Source organism: Staurois parvus, unplaced genomic scaffold (assembly GCF_062004578.1).
Source record: "Staurois parvus isolate SC_StPar_1 unplaced genomic scaffold, SC_StPar_1.0 ptg000303l, whole genome shotgun sequence".
Lineage (NCBI taxonomy): Eukaryota > Metazoa > Chordata > Amphibia > Anura > Ranidae > Staurois > Staurois parvus.
The window spans coordinates 16169842-16182729 of record NW_028318099.1 but is presented as its reverse complement, the minus strand read 5'-3'; the positions used below and the strand labels follow the sequence as shown (position 1 = coordinate 16182729).

The window sequence follows — 12888 nt, the reverse complement described above, 5'->3', positions numbered from 1 at the left end:
GATGATATTGAATTCCCCACCTTAGCCTCACATTTGTAACAGCGGTTGGATACCCCAATTACTTTAGAGGAAGTCCAGCATGCAATAACCAATCTATTTTCTGTAGTTTAGTGAAACCCCGGGTATATCTGAACTCCAATCCGAGTTCTATAAGACCCATATAGAGGTCCTTGCTATAAGATTTCACAAGATGCTCCTTGCTGGATTGGATGATGGTTGCCTTCCAGCTATCATGTCACAAACAATCATCAATGTGATGCCCAAACCAGGAAAGATTCCAGAGCTGTGCTCCTCTTACAGACCTAAATTACTGTTAAATGTAGATGCCAAAATTTTCATAAAGACACCAGCTACTTGTGGTGTTCTCCATCTAATACATACGATCATGCCTGGCACGGGTACAGATATTACCCTCTGGAGGTTATTCACTATTAAGGCCTCCTCTGCAACTTCACACACAATTGTGTGGACATACTTGTGGATGGTCCCCTGGAAGTTTGGATTCGGCCCTCAATTTATCTTTATCTCCTGGATAAAACTCCTCTATGCCTGTCAAACCACCAGAATCCAAACTGGAGATGTGCTTTCTCCCACCTTTAGTCTGCAATAGGGGGCAAGACAGGGCTGCCCTCTTTCCCCAGGCCTTTTTGTGCTTACCATAGAATCATTACCTATACTACTTAGATCCTCAGAGAGTTTGTGGAATTACAGTGGATCCCTTAAAGGAGAAAGTTTCCTTCTATGCAGACAGGGTGGGTTTGATTTAAATCACGATTTAAATCACTAGTCAGTAAGGCTTGATTTAAATCATAGTTTTCTACATAGACTATTTCTTGCTGGTATAACTTTAATATGCAAGTAGATGAAGATTTTTAGAATAACAACTTTTCATATTAGTTTTTTTTATCCCCAGTTTAATAGGTTAATCATTCATATTTGGACAACTTTTCTGTTGTACTTAGGAAGGAGAAAAATAATCATTACCTTAATAATAACAATTTAAATAGATTTATTCAACTGAAACAATAACATTCCAGCATATGTGATTTGCTTAAACAAACATCCATGTTTGTTAACTAATTTGGCTAAACAAAATATATATATTTTAAGAAACTTAGACTGTCAGCCCCTTCCTCCTCACACTTAGTTTCACTTTCTTCTTGTGCAGATCTATTCCACTCCAAACAATCAGAAAAATATTGTTTCTATTCTATTCACTGAACTTCTTGAAACTTAGCACTGAAGGGGTTGATTCTGTATTCATAGGTTTGTAGAAGTTAGGATTAAGGTCTTTTTCTTAACTCTGTTCATGTTATAACATTTTTGTTGTGAAGAAGAGGCATGTGATCTCCGCTGAGTCAAATTCAGTTTTGAGAACTGCAAAAGTAAACCAAGCATCTGTGATAATATCTTGTAGGCAGAGAAACTGCCCAATAATCTTACAAAAACCTCTGGAAGAGCATGACATTGTGAATGGATTAATGGAATTTATTTACCAAAAAAATTAAACATATACAGCCTTATTCTACATAATTAAAAACCTAATCTTTATTTCATGATGGAATAACCTTTGGATGGTAATATATTTTCCTCAAATAGCATTTAATTTAAAAAAAAAAAAAAAAAATCGATTTAAATAAAAAAAAAAAACGATTTTTTTTTTTTTTTTTTTTTTTTTTTTAAAAACCATTGATTTTTATCCACCCTGTATGCAGATGATACTTTGCTTTATTTAGTAGATTCCTCTGCCTCGTTGTCAATGCCCCTAGAGATGATTGATATGTTTGGCAGGTTTTCAGGTGTTAGGATCAATTTGGACAACTGGATCTTATTTCTTTTAAAATCCTAAAGTCTCTCAGCAGGCTGTTGGTGCCCTTCTCATATGGTATTGTCACTTTAAATATATGGGGGTTACAGTCCCAAGAGAGCTATCATCCTATCTGTCTCTTAATTTACATCCTATTTTTCTCCACTTGACTCATGTGCTGTGTGGAAATCTATACCTTTAACCCCCATGGGGAGAGCTAACTTTATTAAAATCATCTTTCTCCCTAAATTTCTGTATATGCTCCACCATATTCCTATCCCAATTTCTAAAACATTCTTTCAATAAACTGGGTCAGATTGTTACCTCCTTAATATGGGCAGATGGTACAACTAGGACTGCTAAGTCTACCCTTCAACTGCTACTTACTGTTGGTGACTTGGTCCTCCCATGCTTCCAGAAATACTATTGGGCTGCAGTACTTATGACCATTCATTGTTGGTTTACTCAGGTAGATAACAACCCGGCGGTTAATTTAGAGATGGCATCGATAGGCTCCTATTCTGAATTAAGTAATTTTAATTTTCTAGGGCCCCCGTTCTATCTCTAACATCACTGTTCCTATGAAGACTACTCTCCATGTGTGGCGACAGGTCAGCGTTTATTTAGGAGCCACAGATGTATGGTCCCCATGCACCCCACTTTGAGGGAACCCCATGCTCCCTCATTTCCATTCCATACCGGATCCATCTATCTGGACCAAATATGGCATTAAAACATTGCAGGGTGTTATGTCTCAAGGATTTCTGTTAATGTTTGATAGGCTATGATCCTTGTACTACCTGGCCAACAAGATGTACGTCAGATACTTACAGCATAGACACATGACTCTGGCACAATTTGTGTTTCCTATTACTAGCCTCCCATGCAGCTAAGCGTCTCCTGAGCTGAGCATGTAGATAAGCCCCTCTTTTATTTATACCTTTTGCCTACTGTATCTCAAACATACACTTTGAAGGTTACACAACCTTTCCAGACATGGCAACAAGACATTTCCACACAAACTGATTGTGATTGGGAAGAGGGTATCCAACAATACCTTCTACTTCCAAATATATATATATATATATATATATATATATATATATATATATATTGGGATGCTGTAAATCTCATAAACCTATATTTTATTCACATTTAAAAGTAGAAATGATATCAAATTTGGATGACATGGCAAACTGTTCACAGTGATTTTTGGAAGCATTCCTGAGCCCAAGCAGTGAATCACAGAATCATGCCTGTTTTTAATGCAGTGCCGTTTGAGGGCCCAAAGATGTTGGACATCCAATATTGTGTTCCAGCCTTGTTCCTTGCAAGAGATTTCTCCAGATTCTCAAACTATTTTAATGTTATTATGTACTGTAGATGATATTTTTTTTTCTTAAAATGGTACATTTTCTCAGTTTAAACATTTGATATGTCCTCTCTTTTCTATTGTGAATAAAATATGGGTTTATGAGATTTGCTAATCATTGCATTTTGTTTTTATGTAGATTTTACACAGTGTCCCAACTTTTTTTGGAATTGGGGTTGTATATGTATGTGTGTGTATATATGTGTGTATATATGTATGTATATATATGTGTGTGTGTATGTGTGTGTGTATGTATGTATGTATGTATGTATATATATATATATATATATATATATATATATATATATATATATATATTCCAGGTACTTATATAGCGCCGTTAATTTACGCAGCGCTTTTACATATATGTTATACATTCACATCAGTCCCTAACCCTCAAGGGGTGTACAATCTAAGGTCCCTAACTTACATTCATACATACACATACTAGTGCCAATTTAGACAGAATCCAGTTAACCTACCAGCATGTCTTTGGCGTGTGGGAGGAAACCGGAGTACCCGGAGGAAACCTATGCAGGCACAGGGAGAACATGCAAACTCCAGGCAGGTGGTGCCGTGGCTGGGATTCAAACCAACGACCCTAGTACTGCCAGGCGGATGTGCTAACCATTTAGCCACTGTGCTGCCCACACATATATACATACATACATACATATACACACATATATACACACACAGACACACACACACACTATATTGCCAAAAGTATTGGGACGCCTGCCTTTACAGGCACATGAACTTTAATGGCATCCTAGTCTTAGTCCGGAGGGTTCAATATTCAGTTGGCCCACCCTTTGCAGCTATTACAGCTTCAACTCTTCTGAGAAGGCTGTCCACAAGGTTTAGGAGTATGTCTATGGGAATGCTTGATCATTCTTCCAGAAGCAGGTTTATGAGGTCAGGCACTGATGTCAGACAAGAAGGCCTGGCTCACAGTCTCCGCTCTAATTCAAACCAAAAGTGGCCTGTCGGGTTGAAGTCAGGACTCCATGCATGCCAGTCAAGTTCCTGCAATTAATTACCCTAAAGTTAAATTTAGTGCCCACAAACACAATCTATAGTAAGTCCCTGACTTAAGAACATTTGAGTTGCGAACTTTCACAGATACAAACGGACCTCATATTACGAACATTCGTAGATGCAAACAAATCATGGAAGTAGCTCTCCTGTCTGCCAGAGATTGTCACAGTTGTGCTGCTGTGTGATTACTGTACAGTGTGATAGTGTACTGTACAAAGCCCAGGATGTTCGGAAACAAGAGGATGCCAGGCTTCAAAGCAGCAAAGGACAGACTTATTCTGTTGTTTGGTGGCAATGATTCCAGTGATATGAAACTAAAGCCTCTCTTAGTTTACCATTCAGAGAATCCAAGATCCCTCAAAAACATAGCCAATGGCTCTCTACCTGTTGTGTGGAAGAGTAACTCCAATGCCTGGGTTACACAGGCCATTTTCCAGGACTGGTTTTTCCACCACTTTATCCCAGAGATAGAAAAATATTGTTTGGAGAAAGATATCCCATTCAACATTCTTTTGCTGCTTGACAATGCACCAGGTCACCCCCAATTCATGGATGACTTTCATCCCAACGTCAAAGTAGTGCATCTGCCACCGAATACTACGGAGCTCATCCAACCTATGGACTAAGGCGTTATTGGGACTTTCAAGAAATATTATTTATGTCACACTTTCCTTCAAGCAGTGAAGGCTATTGATGAAATAGGAACAACCTGGCGACAATTTTGGAAGGACTATAACATCTTCAAGGCCATAAAAAATATCAACTTTGCTTGGCATGAGGTTTCAGCTGTCACCATGAATAGGGTTTGGAAGAACTTTTGCCCGCAGTTTGTTCATGAAGTTCATGGACTTGAGAAGATGGGTAAGGAGTCCAAAGAGATCTTCCAACAACTTAGTGACCCTTAGCATGAAGCTGGAGCCAGATCTGCAAGAGGACAACTTCATTGAACTCCTTGCTGTGCAAGATGAGGAGCTTACTAATGAGGACCTGATGGAATTAGAGGCCCAGCGAAAAAGACGACAAGAGCCAAGAGGAAGATGTAACTGAAGAACCAAAGAGATTCACAGAACGATGCACAAAGGGTGCAGCAGCTGTTCAGAATGCCATCCAGTGCTACAGAGTCATCTATGATGAGAAAAAAAGAGCTACTACTCAGACATCACTGTATCATTTCTTCCAAAGGGTAGACAGAACTGAATTAATAAAAAAAACTGCGTCATCAACATCAGGTGTGAGTGAAATGCCATCTTGCCCTCCATATCTTATTGTTGATCCTTCAGCTCCATCAACATCAGGTATGGGCCAAATTCCATCTTGCCCTCTATCTCCTATTGCTGATGATCCCTCAGCTCCACCATTTCCCACCTACCCTCCTTCCTCCATTTAGTAACTCTCTTCCAGTATATGCCAGTTGTGGTACTGTACTGTGCCACCATGTTAAGGTAACTTTAAAAGCAAAAATAGTTTATTTACAGTTGTACTGTACCACCATTTTAACCGCTTCCCGTCCAGCCGTCCAGCCCTTGTATATAAACAGCCGGACGGGAGCAGTGCAGGGGCGGGTGGCGGTTTATAAACATCCTCCCCACTTCCCTGCTTGTGCTTGCTCCCTGGGAGCGTGCAGCACAGCACCTCTGGACACAGCGGAACACCGATTGTTGTACGGGACCTCTGTGTGAGGTCCCGATCATGTGATCACTGATTGGCTAATCAATGATCACATGAATAGTAGTAAGCAAGATGTCCCTTCTGACATCATTGCTTACTATGTGTGAAATCTTTGAATGACACAGTATTTCTCAATGGCTGCAAGAATGCAGCCAGAGAGAAAGAGAAAGTATTGCTTTTACAGCGTTTATGGGTGTAAAAGCAATCAGTGTAAAAAAAAAAAAAAAAATCTTCATCACCCCCACAAGTAGTACAGTGTCACTATGGTGACACTGTACTGCTAGCGTGACAGTATGTTAAAAAAACATAAATAATAATATAAAAAATATATTTGAAAAATTATAATTTTTGGTTATAAACTAATATGGTTTTTATTTTTTTTTACTAAAAAGATAACTGAATACATTTTGGCCAAGATTTATGTAGAAAGATTATTTATTTGCAAAAATTTATAAGAAAAACACTTTTTTTCAAAATTTTTGGACGTTTTCATTTATATAGCAAAAAAATAAAAATCCCAGTGGTGAATAAATACCACCAAAATAAAGTTAATTCTGTCTCAAAAAAAGCTAAAAAATGCATATGGGTACAGTGTTGCATGATCGCGTAATTGTCATTCAAAGTGTGATAGCCCTGAAAGCTGAAAATTGGCCTGGACAGGAAGGGGTAAAAGTGTCAAGACTTGAAGTGGTTAAGGTACAGTAACTGTTAAAGTAAAAAATAGTTTATTTACAGTTGTACTGTACCACTATTTTAAGGTTACGATAAACGTAAAAATAGTTTGTTTACAGTATTTCTGTTTTTTGGTTTTTTTTTATGCTTTACATTGTATATTTGTGTCAAAGATGTATAAGATTCACTTTGTTGGACTTTTGAACTCCCGGAACGGAATTCGTTCATAAGGGACTTACTGTATACCCATTTTTGGTAAAATCTAAAAGACGAAATTGTGCTGAGTAAGTAACCAACATGTCAAACCTTAAAATTGCAAATGCCTGTGAAATAGCGACAAACTTTGGCACTCCAAATTTTCCCTTGGTGGCATTGGATAAGCTTTTACAAGTCATCAATTTAATGTGAACCATGAATAATGGCCCTAGAGTTATTGCTTTCAGTGCAGTGTGCACAGCGATATATATGGTGTAGTGCAAATGAAATACGTGCATGTACTTATGTACATGACAGGCTTAAGGGCCTAAATGTACCTTTCATTTTTTACACTTTTTTTTTTTCATTTAAACGTGTCATCATATAGGGAACCATAGCATATATACTATCAGATTTCATTTAATGAGACTTTAGGGCTCTATTGGACTCCTCAGGTCTCCCCTGCACTCCACTAAATTTAATGAACATCAGAAACCAGATTTGACTAAAGTCTTGTTGTTAAACAGGTTCTTGCTAGCTAGTGGAGATATGCAAATGGCCAGTCTCCCTCCCCCCTTGTACCTGTTCAGGGAGGATAATGGACAGTCAGCTTTTCAGATTTATGCTGGTCAGCAGACTTAAACCATGGCAAAATCAGCTTTTTTTTTTTTTGCATTATCAAACAGGTAACAATGGTATATTTAACAGATACCTTTTGACTGCTGTTAAAGAACTTCTGCCTAACCTTCTATAGAAACGTATAGAGTAGTAGACCATGGAGGTCTCCAGTATCAATCTCATTCTTCTGCCTCTAAAGTAGGTAGTCATATTGTTAGGGAAGTGACTCTTCACTGAAGTACCAAATGGAGGGGGATATGATAAATAGGGCATTGTATCATTTGTAAAAAATGTTTAAGTAATAACTTCATGGTAGATTAAGTTCTTTCTTCATGTAGATTAAATTCTAGTATCTTAATACAAAGACTGAATTTACATTGCTATTCACGTGGTGTTCTTTGCAATGTCCTTTTTGATCAGGAGTTTTTATTGCAGCTCCTTTACTGCCAAAACCCAGGAAAAGGGTCTACAGTGAAATATAAATTGTGAGTGTTCTTCCCAGTTTGGATATTCTCCAGTACAAGTGACCTCTCAGAATGATTATGCTGTGAATTAGCTGAGTATTTTCTGCTCCCATACTCAAGTGATTGCTTATTCCAGCTCTCCAGTCTGTTCCAGTAAATCGATGTGCTAGCTCATTAAAATCTTCAATGCAAAGAGTACAATTGAATTCACTTATGGTTTCTGGCTATACAAGTGGTTAATACCAAGTAACTCCTGCATGCTTGATCAATACCGATTCACACGCATTGACAGCGTACAACCTTCCTATGCTTTACTATATATTGTTTTCAATCTTATATGCTAGTAGTTCAGGAGGAAAATATATCATCCTTGATCTCCATGTAGTGCTGAAATTGTTTACCTACAATGCACACAGACATTGTTCATTCTTGACTTGTGAGGGCTATGCTAAAGGCATCAGCTTCAGTAGGCATTTACAAAACATTCAGGCAACCCAAGAAAAAAAAATGTATTATATTGCAGCTTACTGGCCCCTGGACGTGGTGACTGCATTTATTTGTTGCACATATTGGACAGATGTAACGTAATACTTTCAATTAAATAGCCTATAGACCAAAAGGCAGGAAAAAACTACTAAAACACACTAATGATTTACTAACTGCTAAAATCAATGGCCACTACTCCATACTCTTACTAGTAGACCTTTATGCAACCTTTGATACTGTTGACCACCCACTCCTTCTCAATAAACTCCACTGCCTTGGTCTCCGAGAATCAGCTCTACCTATCACAGTACTCCTTCAGTGTTACCTATAACTCTGTCTCCTCTCCACCTCCTCTTTCTGTAGGGGTCCCCCAAAGGCTCTGTTCTTGGACCCCTTCTCTTCTCTATCTACATACACCATTTCTCTTGGTCACCTGATAACCTCCCACGGCTTCTAATGCCATCTCTATGCCAGTGACACCCAAATCTATTTCTCTACTCCTTACCTCACTCCTTTAGTCTCATCTTGCATTACTAACTGACATATCAGGATGGATGTCGCACCACTTCATTAAACTAAATCTCTCTAAAACTGAACTGAAAATGTCCCCCCCACCCCCCACCCCCCGCTCGTGTCCTCCATGACTTTTCCATCAAGATCAGTAATGCAACTATCAGTCCTTCCCCTCAAGCCAGGGTACTAGGTGTAATCCTAGACTCTGACCTATTGTTTCGGCCCAAATCCAATCGCTGTCAAAAGCTTGTAGATTTCACCTCTGTAACATCTCTAAAATTTACCCCTTTTTAACCAGTGAAACCACCAAGCTACTCATTCACTCGCTTGTTATCTCTTGCCTTGACTACCGCAACTCCCTTCTCATGGGCCCACCTCTACTTAGACTCTCCCCTCTTCAGTTTGTCATGAATGCCAGAATCCTCTACCTTACCAACTGCTCAGTGTCTGCCACCCCTCTCTGCCAATCCCTCCATTGGCTTCCGATTGCCCAGTGAATTAAATTCAAAATACTAACAGCAACACATAAAGCTATTCACAACTTTGCCCCGAACTACATCACCAATCTTGTCTCCAAATATCACCCAAACAGTCCTCTCCGCTCCTCTCATGATCTTCTGCTCTCCAACTCCCTTGTCTCCTCCTTCCATGCTAATCTCCAGGACTTCGCCAGAGCCTCTCCCATCCTATGGAACTCTCTACCTTAATCTGCCTGGCTATCCTGTACTCTGGCTGCCTATAGGCTATCCCTGAACTCCATTTCTTCAGGGAAATCTATCACACCTCCAAATAAACATTTATCACTCCCATCAGCTCACCCCCCCCCCCCCCCAGTTATAACTTTTTGTGGCACTTGCCCTCACCCTATTAGATTGTAAGCTTTTATGAGCTGGGCCCTCTTAATCCTTTTATTGTATTGTAACTGTACTATCTCCCTTTATATTGTAAAGCACTGCACAAACTGTTGGAGCCATATAAATCCTGTATAATAATAAGACAATAAGGGATATATTATTTGGGTTTACACACTTTAAGAGCTTGTTTTTACCGCTCCGCTTTAAGCTACAAAGGCAACGCACAGGGATGTACACCTACAGCAATAATTAGACCCGCTGTTGCATTTGGTGGGCAGTACTGCCTTACCAATGCACCCCATTCAAGTGAATGAGACTGTACACTGTTGCAGTGCAGGTTTTTAGGGGTTAAAACAAGCTGTGAGGAGCTGACTTAATGCCTTCTCAGCATCTGTCAAAACTCCTTCTGTGGATTGCTCTTCAGAGGGCTGACGCAAGTGTAAACAAGCTTTCTATAACAGTAGTTAGGCCCCATAACAATTTTTTGTGTATTTCAATCCAAAAACCTTTTTTTCCAATTGGGTATGGAGCGGGGAAGGTTTGGAACTCCTTCTGGGCTTTAATTTGTATCCAGCACTCAATTAGAGGGATTTCCCTAATTTATTGTACTGCTAAGGGAAAATCTGCAACAGGGACACATACAGAAATAAAAATCTGACATGGAGTTAAACCTTCCCCCACTCTTCTAAAGAAAAAATCTTTTTGTTTTTTGTTTTTTTGTCTGTTTATCAGAGTTTCCCCTCACTTTTTTTATTTTATGGTACAAGTGGTAAAGGGAAAATCTTTCTAGCAGAGCCCCAGATAGCAGTACAAAAAGTAAATCTGTGATGTAGACATGCTGTATACAAAAGGCTTTCAGTTACTAAACCAGTCTGCTAAGTTGCTACATCATACCCCACATAGTTTGACAGCCTTCCTCCAGAGCTCATCCAAAAAACCTGTACTTCTGGGTATAGAGGAAAACAAGCAAAGTTCCGCCAAGAATGCAGTCCTTGGTGCCTAAGGAACATTGCCGCATAATGATGGTTTTTAGCCTACGCAAATTTGAAACTTCAAAATGGGATAGGAACTTTAGAGTCAAATTATTACATAAAGTTTTTTTTGTAGGATTAGATAAAAATCATCTTATGTCCCTGATGTTTGCTTCATCCGTACTCATTGGGGACAATAATGGAAGCAAGTGGAAAGTCTATTTTGTTTCTAAACAGGCACAATGTGTCATTCTTAAAATTTAATCTATCAATAACTTGCACATTTGTTTCCCAAAGGGGAACTCTATTGTAGAGATTCCAAGCCCTGGCAGATGTATTAGAACTAATTCTCTCTACGGCTCAAGCAATCCCTAAGAATTGGAAGAAAACATTTAACGCATTTGGAATTCACAATGCAGCACAAAGTTCCTGTTTTGTGAAGCTCTGGGCACATTTCTGTGGAATTGTAATTTGTTTTCACAGCCTTACTCAGCAGCAGATAAATGACATTGAAATGCACAGGATTGTTGTGGAGAAGCACACAATAGCTTTTTAAAAAATAAACTACATTCTGATGAAGTTTAAACTTCCCAGGCTGCTATATCGGCTTCCATAAGAGGCAAATATGTATAGGAAAAGGTTTAAATAATTCCTATACACTTTTTTTTTATTTTGATCAACACCACCTGAAACCTTAAGCTAGCCATATATGGATCGAAATATGACACATTCAGCAAGAACCAGCCAAATATTGATCCATGTATGACCATTGCTGTTCATAAGAAGTTAATCTATCGATCAACTTCTCACAAATGGGACTGCTGGTAAATTTTCATTTTATCAGTACTGCAGAACTGATCTGTGTATTCTTACAGCGGGGATGTCTCCGCTCTATCAAAATACAATCACTCAGCTGGGTGGGCTCACGCATTCACATGTGTGGATTGGGGAATCGGTTCAGGTAAAAAAAACTGACCTATGTATGGGCATAGGTTACCCTTTTCACATACCTCCCAGCTTTGTGGTATGGGAGACGGACTCCATCTAGTGGTTAAACCTCTAACCAAAAGATACCCTCTTGTCAGACTCATAGACCTACTTTCGGCATTTCACATTGTATTTACATATCCCCACTATACAGAGTCCAAAAAAGAGGCTAATAGCTTTGGGCTTTCCATACCCCAAACCTCCTTTTTGGGCACGCTGTTCATTTATCAGCCGTTTAAGGAAAACAGCACAAATGTTCTTACCTCAAAGAAACCTTCCATATTACTACTTTCTTTGAAGTATTTTAAACTATTTCACCTCCTGTATCCCTCTCTTTATAACCTAATAGACTGTAAGGTCCTCCCCTTCTGTATCCTCCATAATACCCTAATAGACTCTAAGCTCTTCCCCTTCTGTATCCTCCGTTATACCCTCATAGACTCTAAGCTCTTCCCCTTCTGTATCCTCCGTTATACACTCATAGACTGTAAGCTCTTCCTCTTTCAGTATCCTCCGTTATACACTCATAGACTGTAAGCTCTTTCCCCTTCTGTATCCTCTGTTATAACGTAAAAGACTGTAAGCTCTTACCCCCTTTGTATTGTCAGTTATACCTTAATAGATAGACTGTAAGCTTTTTTTTCCCTTCCGTATCCTCCATTATACAGTAATAGACTGTATGTTCTTTGTTATACCCTAATTGTCTTTCTCATCCTTTTCAACACAGAGGAACCCTTAAAGTAACTTTCCGATCTCAGGCAACCCCTGCTTAAAATGTATTATATTTACAACTCATGATACATTATTGTGATGGCCAATAAAAAGAATGCTCCTTACACTTGTAGTTATTTGGGAAAAAGTACCCCCTTACAGATAGCTAAAAAGATAATTGGTACCAGTGGGAATTTGAGAGGTAGAATTGCTCATTGAACCCCTAGCAATCTGTGCAGGAGCTGTAGTTGAGAAAGCCTGTAATAGACTGTAAACTCCCCCCCCCCCCCACCTTCTGTATCCTCCTTTTTACCATAATAGACTGTAAGCTGTCTGACAATTACTGCAGTCCTATTCCATTGAGAACAACACAGTGGCTAAGTGGTAAGGGCTTTTGCATAGCAGAACTAGGACCTGTGTGGGTTTCCTCTTGGTAGTCTGGTTTCCTCCCACACTCCAAAGACATGCTGGAAGGTTTATTGGTTCCTGTCTAAATTGTCCCTAGTATGTGTATATATGAATGTGAGTT

General features: G+C 39.0%; 1 protein-coding gene across 2 annotated transcripts in view; it reads left to right on the top strand.

The window, feature by feature from the left end:
• The window catches only part of SEMA4G (semaphorin 4G), a 300010-nt gene that overhangs the window by 278003 nt on the left and 9119 nt on the right, over positions 1-12888 (top strand). The gene's annotated exons all lie outside the window — the stretch shown is intronic.